General features: G+C 39.7%; 1 long non-coding RNA gene and 1 pseudogene across 3 annotated transcripts in view; one reads left to right on the forward strand and one right to left on the reverse strand.

Moving 5' to 3' along the window:
- LOC102153150 overlaps positions 1–13,569 on the reverse strand; it is a 34,440-nt gene that overhangs the window by 16,048 nt on the left and 4,823 nt on the right. For all 3 annotated transcript variants that reach the window (XR_005365393.1, XR_005365392.1, XR_005365391.1), the window contains exon 2: positions 10,795–10,897. This is a non-coding gene — a long non-coding RNA (uncharacterized LOC102153150). The remainder of the gene's footprint in view (positions 1–10,794; positions 10,898–13,569) is intronic.
- LOC100685771 lies at positions 8,672–9,219 on the forward strand (annotated as a pseudogene).

A 13,569-nucleotide genomic window follows, 5' to 3' on the forward strand; every position in this document is an offset into this window, starting at 1 on the left:
TGATGGGCACTGAATAATGTATAGAATTATTGAATCATTATATTGTATACCTGAATGAAATATAATACCATATGTTAATTATACTTGAATTATATGTATATATTATATATATATAACAGACTATTAGTGACCTCAGGTTCTTGAAATTAAATGGGTATGGCTTTAAAACTTAAATAAATGAATTATAGAGTTGATTTTTCCTGTTTGTTTTTAACTTACCTCTCTTCTGCCTTTACTCTTTTACTCTAGGTAAAGCTTCCTAAACACAGTATTAATTCCTAGTTATTGGGGCACCTGGGGGGCTCAGGGGTTGAACGTCTGCCTTTGGCTCAGGGCATGATCCCAGAATTCTGGGATCGAGTCCCACTTCGGGCTCCCTGCATGGAGCCTGCTTCTCCTCCCTCTGCCTTATGTTTCTGCCTCTGTGTGTGTGTGTCTATCGTGAATAAATAAATAAAATCTTAAAAAAAAAAAAAGAAAATTCCTAGTTATTGGTTCTTAGACAAAAGCTGCATTTTAACATCTTAGCAAGATTCATTATCTGACTTCAGATAGATCTAGCTCCTAGAAAACCAGATAACTATATTGAAGAGCCTAAAGCAGGACTCCCTTCCCCACACTTTCCTTTTAACTGCTCTTTGATTGATAGGAAACCATTGGGTCATCTGGAGACTTGAACTAGGAATGACTTTCATGTTCAAAACTGGGCTTGCCATGGGAGCATTATGCAGTTTTTCTATGTCTGTGGTGAGTGATTGGTAAAAGCTTCTTTGAAAATCTTCCATGCTAGGTCACTTTGTCTACATTCTATGATTTAAAAAAAAACAAAAACAAAAACTTGAAAGACTCAACTTGATTCATTTATTGAAGGCTCAGAATGTGGTCCTTAAGAAAAATCCTGTCTTGGTTATAGGTACTCCCTAGGTGGACCTTTGAAATGAGAAGGGTTGGCAGATTGCATTTTATAAAAATGGTTGCAACAATATTTCTGGTCCCACATGCTCTTCCGAACCCTGTCACTTCCCTATCAATGTCTCCTGGAGGTTTATTTCCCCTCTTTTTGAAACTGGCCAGATTTTTGTGCATGCCTCAATGAATAGAATGTTGTAGAATGTTGTAGAATGTTGCATGACCGACCTCCAAGGCTAGGTCCAAAAAGGATAATATGACTTCCATCTGGTTCTCTCTGTCTCTCTCTCTCTCTCTCTCTCTCTCTCTCTCTCCCTCTTCCTTGTGTAAGAAGTCCAGCTATCCTGAACCCATGCTGCAGGGGAAAACATGTACTGAGACTACTAGACAACTAGAGTTGCCCAAGGAGCTAGCTGTTCCAGCCCTCAGCTGATCAAACCTTCTTAACCTGGTACCAGACATGTGAGTGAGCAGGTCTTCAGATCATTCCAGCACCAGTCACTGTCTATAACTGCATGAGGAAAGCTGTGCAAGAACTGCCTAGTTGAGCCCGGTCCATCCCTATAACCACGAAAGATGATAATAATGGCCATTGTTGTTCTAAGCCACTAAGTTTGAAGATAGTTTGCTAGGCAGCAATAGACAACCAGAACAGAGGGTAGCTAGCTATCTGTCCCGAAGGTTTTGGTTAGATGCCTCCATTGTCATAAAAGCTTGGAAAAAATCTCATCCAGTAACAATGGTATATGTTGCTCCTCTAAATGAACAAGGACCTTTCAGACCTTGAGAGAAGATACAAATTCCAGTAATTGGCTCCCAACCCTTATGAAAGGTCTGGTTCAGAGAGGCAATCTCAATGGGCTTGAAGTGTTTGAAGGGCTTGCAATCCTCTGGGTTTCCCAGATGTTTATTATTATTATTTAGCTAAAATTTTAGAAAGTTTCATCTTAAACCATGTTTTCCTGGTCTCCTATAAAATTACTTCTGGGAGTTGTGCTACAGGACAAGACGAAGTTTTCGCGCTATAAAACACAACTTTAAAAAGGTCTTATAGGTTTGCTATAAGAATATCATTGAGGACACCATTTACTACCTCACTCAATGTCTCAGACATAATCCTCCATTCCAGAAATTTATTTTAGAGCTAAGTTCCCGGAAAAGCTTGAGAAACTAGAATGTTCTGCCTTTGTAGTCAAGAGAATCATTTTTGGCCTTCATTTTTCTTCAGCAGAAAACTCAGATCTGTGAATCTGTGGCTCAGATAATTACGCGGAGCCCTATTGCTTGCATAACTCATTCTACTCCACTGACTTGTCTTTGCCTAATGCGTGTTTCTAATGATCCTGGCTTTATCTATTATTTATATTTTTCTATTTGATCGTATGTATTCTTACAAGCTTTTTCAAATCCCTGTAGAACAAGACATAATAGAAATAAAGCGAGGAGTAAATGAATATATAAGTAAATTACTCTTCTGAGACATCACCAAATTATAAACCTCCCACCGGTCTGGCTTAATGATTCATCCATTTACTTCACAAATATGGATCAAGCATCGACTATGAGCCAGGCATTGTATTAGGGAGGGTCAGAACTGAAAAGATTTTTAATTAAAAAAAAATTTTTAAGATTTATTTATTTGAGAGAGAGAGGGAAAAAAAAAAAAGAGAGAGAGAGAGAGAGCAGCAGGAAGGGGCAGAGGGAGAGAGAGTTCCAAGCCGACTTTGTGCTGAGCACTGAGCACAGAGCCCTACATGGGACTCAACCCCAAGACCTTGAGATCATGACCTGAGCTGAAACGGAGAGTTGGTCACTTAACCAACTGTGCACCCAGGTGCCCCTGAAATGATTAAAACAACAAACAAACAAACAAAAACTACAGTCCTTGACTTCAGGGAACTAGAGTGCCTAAGGGATTCAGAAATTTGGGGCCCAAAACTGTGGAAGGAGCCTCGGTGTCCATCGAAAGATGAATGGATAAAGAAGATGTGGTTTATGTATACAATGGAATATTCCTCAGCCATTAGAAACGACAAATACCCACCATTTGCTTCGAAGTGGATGGACCTGGAGGGTATTATGCTGAGTGAAGTAAGTCAATCGGAGAAGGACAAACAGTGTATATTCTCATTCATTTGGGGAATATAAATAATAGTGAAAGGGAATATAAGGGAAGGGAGAAGAAATGTGTGGGAAGTGTCAGAAAGGGAGACAGAACATAAAGACTCCTAACTCTGGGAAACAAACTAGGGGTGGTGGAAGGGGAGGAGGGCGGGGGGTGGGGGTGAGTGGGTGACGGGCACTGAGGGGGACACTTGACAGGATGAGCACTGGGTGTTATTCTGTATGTTGGTAAATTGAACACCAATAAAAAATTATTTTATTAAAAAAAAAAGAAAGAAATTTGGGGCCCAGTAGTAGAAAGCAACAATTTGAAATAGTGACCTCTTAGAGGTTCCATTAGTCATCATCATAAAGCCAGAGCTCCTAAGCTCTTTTGGTAAATAAGTCCAGGGGCTGAGGGGAGGAAGGAAAGGGTTTGGGAAGGTAAATAAATGAATATTCACCTTTAAGTACCTGGCCAGAAACTTGAGGACACCACCATCTCAAAAACTCCTTCCAGCTCTGGAGAAATGGTTGGCCCCTCAGACCCTGGTGGCCACTTTTACACTAACCGATTCATTTATCCTCTCCGAGATCAACACTTGTAACTCTGGTTTGTGACTCGGCTGCTAGTTGCACTTCTGGCAGATTCTCTGACGCCTACTCCGGTCATCTATCTTTGCACCAGTTGGGTAAACGTTTACACCTGTCTCTCAAGACACACTAAGATCCTCCACCTTGGCAAATTCTCGGCTTCTCGGGCCAAGGATGGCAATAAATCTGATCCACCTTGTCAGCCTTAAACCTTCATTTGTTGACCCCTCATTCTTTCTGACAGCTTTACGGGAATTATTTATTTATTTTGGTCTCTATCCTTCCTAGCCAGCAGGGGGCTCTGTACTCTTGTGTCCAGGAGCCTTCCCACCTCTTGGGATATTTTGCCCTCTAGGAGAGCTGCCTCTCCCTATCCCAACATTGGCAAGTGTGGCTACTAATTCCATTACTCTAAAATCTAGATTCCAAAGAAGATGCTTGGTTTGCTAATGCAAATATTTATAAATATTTTATAATTAAATGATAAATTCCTTCTGGCTTCATGAAACTTCCAGTTCTGGGTACTTAAAAAATGAAAATAAGCCTGTTTTTCTATAAGCCCTCATCTATGGAGTTTGAACAAACTGTAGTACTCTGAACTAAATTTAAACAGGTTCAAATTTGCTTTTTTGAAATATTCATATGCTGTCTTCCATTTACTTAATAAGAGCTATGTAACTTCAGCTAATTTCCCAGCCAAATTGCTTGTCAAAAAGCGTGAGTGCTCTTCCTGGCAAAGAGTCTTCGTGGCTGCCATTTTTTTTTTTTTTCAGCAGAATGGAAAATGGAAAAAAGATTTCCCCTTCCACATATGAAAAAATCATTTAGGGGTGACATTAGTAATTGTCCGTATCATTGGCCACTGAGCACTCTTGGCTTAATGATTGCTTGAAAAGACAGCTGCAGAATGAAACCACATTTAGGGGATAATGATCCCATGACTTCAACACAAAACCTGAAGGTTGAAGACATCCCTCGTCAATATGGTACATTTTATCCTGCTCTGGGCCTCCGTTAACATCATCTACCCTCCCTCCATCTAGAGTTTTGTCAAAGAAATATCTACCTGTGAGAATCATTCATACCAGCATGGCTGCTGCTGTGAAGGATATGGTTTGAAAAGACAATGTTTTACATTCTCCTGTCCACCTGATTGTGTACACTAAGTCTTACAGGAAGACCTCCATGCCGTGCTTCTGCAGAGAATAACCAGGTCTACCTCATAACCAAAGCATATTTTATAGGCAGCTCACTGCATTTCTCAGCCTAGAACACATTCCTCCACAGCAGAGGGTTCCACATTTGCTTTAAGCACCACCATCACCACCACCCCACCTCAGCACCATCCACTCCCCACCTTCCCCCATGGCCAACTGGCCAGTACCTGTAGAAGCTGCAAGAGAAGCTTGCAGAAAATCTACCAATCTGTCCAAAAGCAATATTTGTTTACTGCTAGTGAATACCAAGGAAATATATTAAGGGGAGGACAGCATCTATTTACTTTTCTTATGCAAATATATCACCTGCTCAGGTAAAACTGACATGACCAGCACTGGGGTTCCTCAATGTCTTCAAAAACATCGACCACATGACCTACTTTTAACAGATTGCTTTGTATTGCGAGTGCCAGAAAATGATATAAATGATTTAAAATATTTTAAACATTTATTTTTTTTTATTTAAACATTAACTGACGTAAATGATTTAAACAGCGAAAGCAAATTAGCTCATAACTCATGTAACCCAGAGGTCCAGAGCAAGGCTGGCTTGAAGAAGTTTGAAGCTGCAGTTCAAACCATGTCACTAAGGACTGGGTTTCTCTCCACATCTCCAGTCAGTGTTCACTTCATTCTGTCTCTACGCCAGGGCCCTGGGGTAGTTCTAGAATCCTCTCATGATAACAAAATGACTGCAGCGGTTCCAGCACATTCCATCACACTACAGCATCCTGGCAGATGCAAGTAGTTCCTGAAGAATGAGAGGCTTTCCTAGAAGTCTCAGCAAACATTCCTTGGGTCTCGTCAGCTATGACTAAAATACATGGCCAACCCTGAACAAACAACGTTTCTAGAAAATGAGATTAGAGCTGAGAAAAAGAACAAGATGAGAACTGGCTTTGGGGATAATGGAAACAATGTCCATAAAAACTTCCTACAATGTGTATTTACCCTGTCTTCCATTACTCCTCATACTACTTGATGCCAGAGAAAGAAAATTTTGGTCATCCTAAACTGATATAAATTTTCTTTTCGACTCAGCTGACCACTCTCCCTGGGTTATCTCATCTGCTGTCAAGGCCTTAAATAGCTTCCACATAAGAGTTGCCTCTCAGAGCAGTACCTTCAGGCCAGGAACTTTCTCTTGAATGTTAAAGAGATATGTTCAACTCAACTGGATATCTACATTTGTTTTGCTTAAAAACATTTCAAACTCTTATTTTTAAAAAAAATAATCCTTATCTTTTAGAGATACATACTAAAATAGTTACAGAAGAAATTATATGACATTTGGGATTTGCTTCCAAGTCCTATAGTGGAGAGAGGAGGACGTGCAGGTGGAGATGAAATAACATGAAACGGTAGTTGCTGAAGCCAAAGGTGAGTATGCATGACATTATTATACTGTTCTTTCTGCTTTTGCATATGTTTGATATGTTTCATTAGAAACTTTCTAGGGGTACCTTTCCCGTTTGTGAAAGTTAAGCTATAGTTAAGCCACACAAACAGAGATGGAAAATAATACTGGCTCTACAGGTGAAAGAGTATCTCTCTTTCATGTAAAAATCTGACATATCACCCCATAGTGTCTGGGGCCCAAGTTCCTTCCATCTTATTGCTCTGCTATCCATCAATATGGTGTTCTTTTGGTTTCCAGGGTCCCAGGAGGCTCAATGTCATCACATTTTGAACAGCGAAAAGGAAAAGAGAAAAGAGTGGGTCTCACTCTTAAAGGAGTGAGACCCAGATGGGGCATGTGGGGGGCTCGGTGGTTGGGTAAGTCTCCAATTCTTGATTTCGGCTCAGGTCATGATCTCAGAGTCACGAGATGGAGCCCCGCATTGGGCCCATGTCAGGCTCCACGCTCAGGGCAGAGCCTGCTTCTCTCCATTTCCCTCTGCCCCTCCCCATGCTCTCCCTCTTTCTGCATCCAGCTCAGAGTTCACAATATCTGGGTAATTCTCAGTCCTATTTATAATGTCCATATATAATTCCTCATGGTCTGGTAGCCTATAAACTAAAAGACAAGTGATCTGTCCTCCAATCTTCCTGTTATAAATTTTGGAGCAGGAATAGGGTAGCCAATATACCTATATACTTTAAATCTATTTGAAAAAAGGAAGAATAGGAAGAAAACAACAGGCTCTAGTTCGTAGCAATCATCAAATCCCACAGAGCAGTAATTGCAAAGACTCCCTGACCTGGTGATGGAGTAAGTTCCTAGGTTATCCCATCTGGCAGTTGGTATTCTTGTGGCCTGGGGATGTGTAGGGGGTTGGGACAATAGAGACCTCTCTCCTGAATTCTTGTCCCTTCCCTCTCCATGACCCCAGTTTTTGTCCTATGGGAAGTTCTTGTCCATTTGTCTCCATGGCCACATCTGAAGCAGGTTTTGTAGAATGTGCCCTACTTAGGGCTGCTTGGTTTTCAAAAGGGATTTCTGTGTGCAAGCAAGGGGGCCTTTGTGCAGTAATCAAACAGCCAATGTCCTCTAGACATTTGTTTAAGTCTGAAGACTGGTCTTTTATGGAACAGGCCTGGAAATAGACTCTTTCCTAAAGCTTCCAGAAAGAAACCCTGCCTCACCAACACCCTGATTTTAGGCCAGGCAGAGCCAGTGCAGACTTCTGATTTCTAAAACTATAAGATAATACATCTGTGTTGTTTTAAGCCACTAGGTTTGTGTTAATTTGTTACAGCAGCCATAGAAACTAATACATGAGCCTTCGACCTGTTAACATAGGGAAGCTGTGATACTACTGAACCTAAGGAGGGATGTGAGCTAGAGGGGCAAGGAGGGACATGTTGGTGACACCTCTGCTCCTGACTCTTTGAACACACCCTCTTGGGCCACATGGAGGTAAGTGCAATAAAGCCAAAAGTAACAGCTTCCAACTGAGTATATTAGACAGGCTCAGACTGCAGACTCTTCGTCAGATCTTTTTTTCTCCACTCTTCGGTCCCTGGCTTTTTAATTCCTGGCACAATTCTCTGACGTCTAATATCTGTCTCTGACCTGCACCCTCAGTCTGAAGATCCAGAATTCTCTTTGCAGCTCACTCAGCTCAGCAATCCATATAACTCTGCATTTGGCATGCTCCCTTGATTCCTGTGACATTTAGAGTTTCAGACAACAGACCTCCCGCACCAGCCCAGCTGGTCCTTATGATTTAGGGAAGCAGGGATTCAGGGAAGAACAATGTTGTGATTGGGGGATCATGTTATGAAAGACTTTGCATCAAATAAATCACAAATTTGACTGATTAAATATCAAAAAAACCCACATATAAACAACTAGAAAGTCTGTAATAGCTAAAAATTGTGATAAGCTGCTCACTTCTTACAAAAGAGTAATAAATGTCCTATCTGCATAGATTTCCTAAGAAGACTTCTATACTATGAAGAATATAATCAGCACATTAAATTCAACATTATTGGGGCACCTGGGTGGTTCAGTTGGTTAAGTGAACTCCCCCTGTCTCTGCTGCTCCCCCTGCTTAAGCTCTCTGGCACTCTCTCTCTCTCTCTCTCAAATAAAGAAATAAATCTTAACAATAAATAAATAAATTCAACACTATTAAATCATACATTTGACTTACCCCAAGAAAATATGCTAATTTAATAACATGTTAATAACTAATTAGACATTCAATTAATGCCTTGGTGATGACTTCCTTGTATTTATAATAACTTTGACAGAAAATCTAGGGGCTCCATGTGTCATTAAAAATTATTCTGGAAAAAAAAATTATTCTGGAGAGGCATGGGATTGGCGGCTGTGACCTTTGGGCTGGGATGAACTGTGCTCTCAGCGGAGACCTGGGAGCTGAGCCAGAGCCACGGCCAATACAATGACAGCAGTTGGACTGACCACTGCTGCTGCAGGGTTTGCAGGCCTTTATATTTTGCAAGCCATGAAACATATGAAGCCTCAGGTAAAACAGGTTTTTCAAAACCTACCAAAATTCATCTTCCATGGTCATTATTACAAAGGTTGGTTTGAACCCAAAAGGATGAAACAGAAGTAGCATTAATAGTAGGCTATGCCAGGGATCCCTGGGTGGCACAGCGGTTTGGCGCCTGCCTTGGGCCCAGGGCGCGATCCCGGAGACCCGGGATCGAATCCCATGTTGGGCTCCCGGTGCATGGAGCCTGCTTCTCCCTCTGCCTATGTCTCTGCCTCTCTTTCTCTCTCTCTCTCTCTCTCTGTGACTATCATAAATAAATAAAAGTTAAAAAAAAATTTTTTTAAATAGTAGGCTATGCCAATAAGGGAAAATAAGAGGTGCTCATCAAGGAATTATGCTTTTAAATCACCCAGACAGGAGAGGATCTCCTTATTTCAGCCAAAATCAATGAAGCTAAAGATTTACTAGATGGTCAAGCTAAAAAATGAAGAAATTACATGATGAATCTTAAGTTCCTGTTAGTTGCATATATGAGTGCCAGCTTTTATAATAAAATGCCTCAAAGCCACAAACTTCAGAAAATTATTCTGAAATGTGATTATTGTTGCAGCATCTATAAGTGAAACAACTTACTACTGTGAACAACTTAAACTTCAACAAGAGAACAATAGCTAAGTCAGTTACGCATCAAAATATCAGGAAAGATATACGTGAAATAGTAATAGGATTGTCTCTAAGTTATAATGCTAATTTTTACTTTTCCCTTCTTATTTTTCAGCATTGTCTACATTTTTCTATCATTATATCAGTTTTCTATGGCATATAACAAAATACACAGTTACTTCCAGTCAGGGAAAGAAGCAAAGGAAAATACGCGAAAGAAAAATACCCAATATATTAATAGTAGTTGCCTCTACACAGTGATTTTTCTTTTTTTACACATTCCAACTCTACTTTAAAGAATACCTATCACTAGGTGCAAATTTCCAGTTATAAGATAGCAAGTACTGAAGATGTAATGTACGTTGGCCAGAACCAAGTTGATGATACCCTAGCTGCAAAGGAAGTTAGGAAAACTAAGGCAACAAAGTGTTTGCCAACAGATGAAGATTCTATTCTCACTTTAGGCAAACCTTGAAAATGGCTCTTCAAGAGGAAAGAAAATGCATTCCTTCTACCACATTCTGGAGCAAGTCACTTTCCTCCATTGTAAAATTAGCACATTGGACTTAGATTATCTGTACTGGATATTTGTAGTGATGAAGGTCTGGGTCAGGATAATAACAACAGAATAGAAAGTATTTGAGAAATATTTAAAGGAGGGGGCACCTGGGTGATTCAGTCAGTTGGGCATCTGGTTCTTGATTTCAGCTCAGGTTGTGATCTCAGGGTCATGAAATCAAGCCATGCTCAGTGCAGAGTCGGCTTGAGGTTCTCTTTCTCCCTCTCCCTTTGCCTCCCCCTGCTCACACTTTTCTATAAATAAATAAATAAATAAATAAATAAATAAATAAATCTATTCTCTTAATAAAAGAGAAATATTTAAACGAAAATTCTACAGATCTGAGATTGAATGAACCTACATTTTTCAGCAATTTACAATTTTTTCCCTCTCATTTGTTTTCAATGCTATCTAATAAACACCTGTATCTCAGTTCTAATTTCTTTCACTTGTTTATTCAGAGATTTTTATGGTGGGACCAGCACTGCTTTACCATCAATCTGTTTAGTATTAGGTTTCCTCTTTTGTTAAAAAACAAAAACAAAATAACAGGGATTGGGGGACTTGGATTCATAGGTCCTTCTTATCTCTGAAATTTGTGGACTCATTTTAACAATTCAATTCAACCAACATTCATTAAATATCTTATTCAAGTCAGGCATTCTTCCAGAGGCTATGGGAATATAAAGATGAGAAAAATGTGTTCCTTGACCTCAAGGAATTCACAGTATTAGAAGTGTGATATCTTTATATATCATTTATCATCATTATCATCACTACTCCCATCCCCATCACCTATGTTCATTTTCTTCAGGCCTGCTTCTTCCAAGGCCAATCTTACCATTATCGGAGCCTAGTGCAGAGGTAGTTTAGAACTTCACCCCAGGTATTTCTGTTCCTGGATTCCATGTAATTGGGGTTGTTTCTCGATAAAGGGAGACAGCCTACAGAAAAAGGCAGAATTAGCTTCATTATAGGAGGGTCAATGAAAATGAGATGGAGCTGGGGATTCAGTAGCTTCCTAGTCAGAACCCATGCTCCATAATAGCTTACCTAGCTGGTGAGACGAAACACTGCTTCCTGACTTTGAGTGAAAAGGAGACATTTTTAAAGAATGGTTATGCTCACTACTGGACAGTTTCATCACTGAACTGGTCATGAGAAAAGCTTAACCAGAGATGACTAATACATTTTAAATCTCATCACTTTTGAGCAGAATCTCCAAAAATGTGGATTGCGGCTTTTTGACACCACAGGTGAACATACATATGAGGCAACATTTGCTCATTTCTATACTTTCTGTGCTAGATACTATTCTCCTTTGCTTCTCCAGATCTACTTCCCATCCTTTCCATGCTGCTCTCTGTTCTAGTGGGTGACCTTTATTGACCATACCAATGGTACCTCTTCCCCTCTGACTTCAGTTAGGCTCAACCAGTGGAAGACCCTACCAGAAGACCTAAGGTCAAAGGAGAAGTAATATCAAGATTTATTTTCCAGGCTCTCTCCACTGTAGGCCTGAAGGCTACAGCTGATTTAGGCAGCCTTCTCCAACAGCTACAGATCTCTCTCTCTCTCTCTCTCTCTCTCTCCCTCTGAGTTTTAGTAATTGATTGCTCCCTTTATCCCTTCAGGCTTGCCCTTCAGTGCTTCATCATCCTCTATTAGTTTCTCTTAACCCTGTCCAAACCCCCATAGATAGTTATTCCATCACATTCTACTCCATTTCCCCATCGAGTATACCATCTTTTTCCTGCCAGTTTCTGACTGACACATATTGCCAGAGATTCCAATGTGATATTTGTACTTCTAAGGATTTACCAGAGCTCTCATCTCTCACACTGTACATATGTTTTCTAATTTGAGTTGATGCTTATAAAGCATATATCTCAGAGGCTGGTACATAATACTAACTGCTCAAAAATCGTTAGCTGCTTTCCATTCCTCTATTTGAAGTAGATATTATGATTTCTATTTTTTTTTTTAACAGGTCCCATTGAAGTTCAGTAACTCTTGTCCAAAATGGCACAGCTGAGTATCAAACGACCAAGTTGGGTCTCATACCAAGATTTGTCACATTACACCTTACCATGCCACTTCTCACTGCATGATAATGAAGTCTTCTCACTACATTTGCATTATTCATTTCTATCTACTACAGTGGCCCCCATGCAGTAGTTTCATTAAAAATGTTTGTTGGGGGGCATCTGGGTGGCTCAGTCAGTTAAACATCTGCCTCTGGCTCAGGTCATGATCCCAGAGTTCTAGGATCGAGCTCCACATTGGACTCCTGGCTCAGCAGAGAACCTGCTTCTCCCCCTCCCTCTGCTGCTCCCCTGCTTATGTTCTCTTTCTCTCTCTCTAATAAATAAATAAAATCTTTAAAATATATATATTTGTTAGATTGTAGGACGAATAAATTCTCTCATACAGAATCTATTTAGTTGCTGTATAAGTTGTATTAAAAAATGGTAAGATTACTAATTTGGAGTTCTATTAGCTCCATAAAATCAGTTTTGGGGATGCCTGACTCAGTTAGCTAAGCATCTGGCGTTTGGTCTCAGCTCAGGTCTTGATTTCAGAGTCCTGAGTTCAAGCTGCAGACTGGGCTTCATGCCAGGCATGGAGCCTACTTTAAAAAAACAAACAGTTTTTAATATTGAAAAATACTTTCACTCATATTAATGTTATGGTATGTTGCTGAAGTCCAGCTCTTCACATCTTCAGTAATTTCCAGAAATAAATCATGCAAAACAGAAAGATGAATGCATTTTACAAATAGCACAAAAGAAGACCACTTGTAGCAAACAATGCACTTTAAAACTATGGTGAGAAATGTCTGTTTTTAAACACATTCTCACACAAGTGCTGAAAAATAGTTTCTGGTAAACTACAGTGTAGACTTCACATATTTTAATTTTTCTTTTTTTTTTATTTTAATTTTTCTTTTTTTTTATTTTAATTTTTCAATCGAGTGTGTGACTCATTATTATTATAGGTTTCTAAATGCCAAGCTCCATCTTGAGTCCAAGGTATGGCTATACTGCATTAAAAAATCTTTTTTTTTTAAAGATTTTATTTATTTATTCATGAGAGACACAGAGAGAGAGGCAGAGACACAGGCAGAGGAAGAAGCAGGCTCTCTGTGGGGAGCCCAATGCGGGACTCAATCCCAGGACCCCGGGATCATGACCTGAGCCAAAGACAGACGCTCAACCACTGAGCCATCTAGGTGCCCTTGCATTTAAAAATCTTAATTTTATGCTTTTCTATTTTTAAAAACATTTTATTTATTAATTATTCTTTTTAAGTAGGGTTCACGCCCAGCATGGAGTCCAAGGTGGGGCCTGAACTCACGACCTGAGATTGAGACCCAAGCTGAGATCAAGAGTCCACCACCCAACTAACTAACCCACCCAAGCACCCCATTTTGATTTCATTTTAAAGTAACTTCTATGCCCAACATGGAACTTGAACTCACAACCTTAAGATCAAGAGTCCCACGCTCTACCAACTGAGCAAGCCAGGTGCCTCTATGCTTTTCTATTTTATTTTATTTTATTTTATTTTATTTTATTTTATTTTATTTATTATTTATTTATTTTATTTTATTTTA

Source organism: Canis lupus, chromosome 10 (assembly GCF_011100685.1).
Source record: "Canis lupus familiaris isolate Mischka breed German Shepherd chromosome 10, alternate assembly UU_Cfam_GSD_1.0, whole genome shotgun sequence".
Classification (NCBI taxonomy): Eukaryota; Metazoa; Chordata; class Mammalia; order Carnivora; family Canidae; genus Canis; species Canis lupus.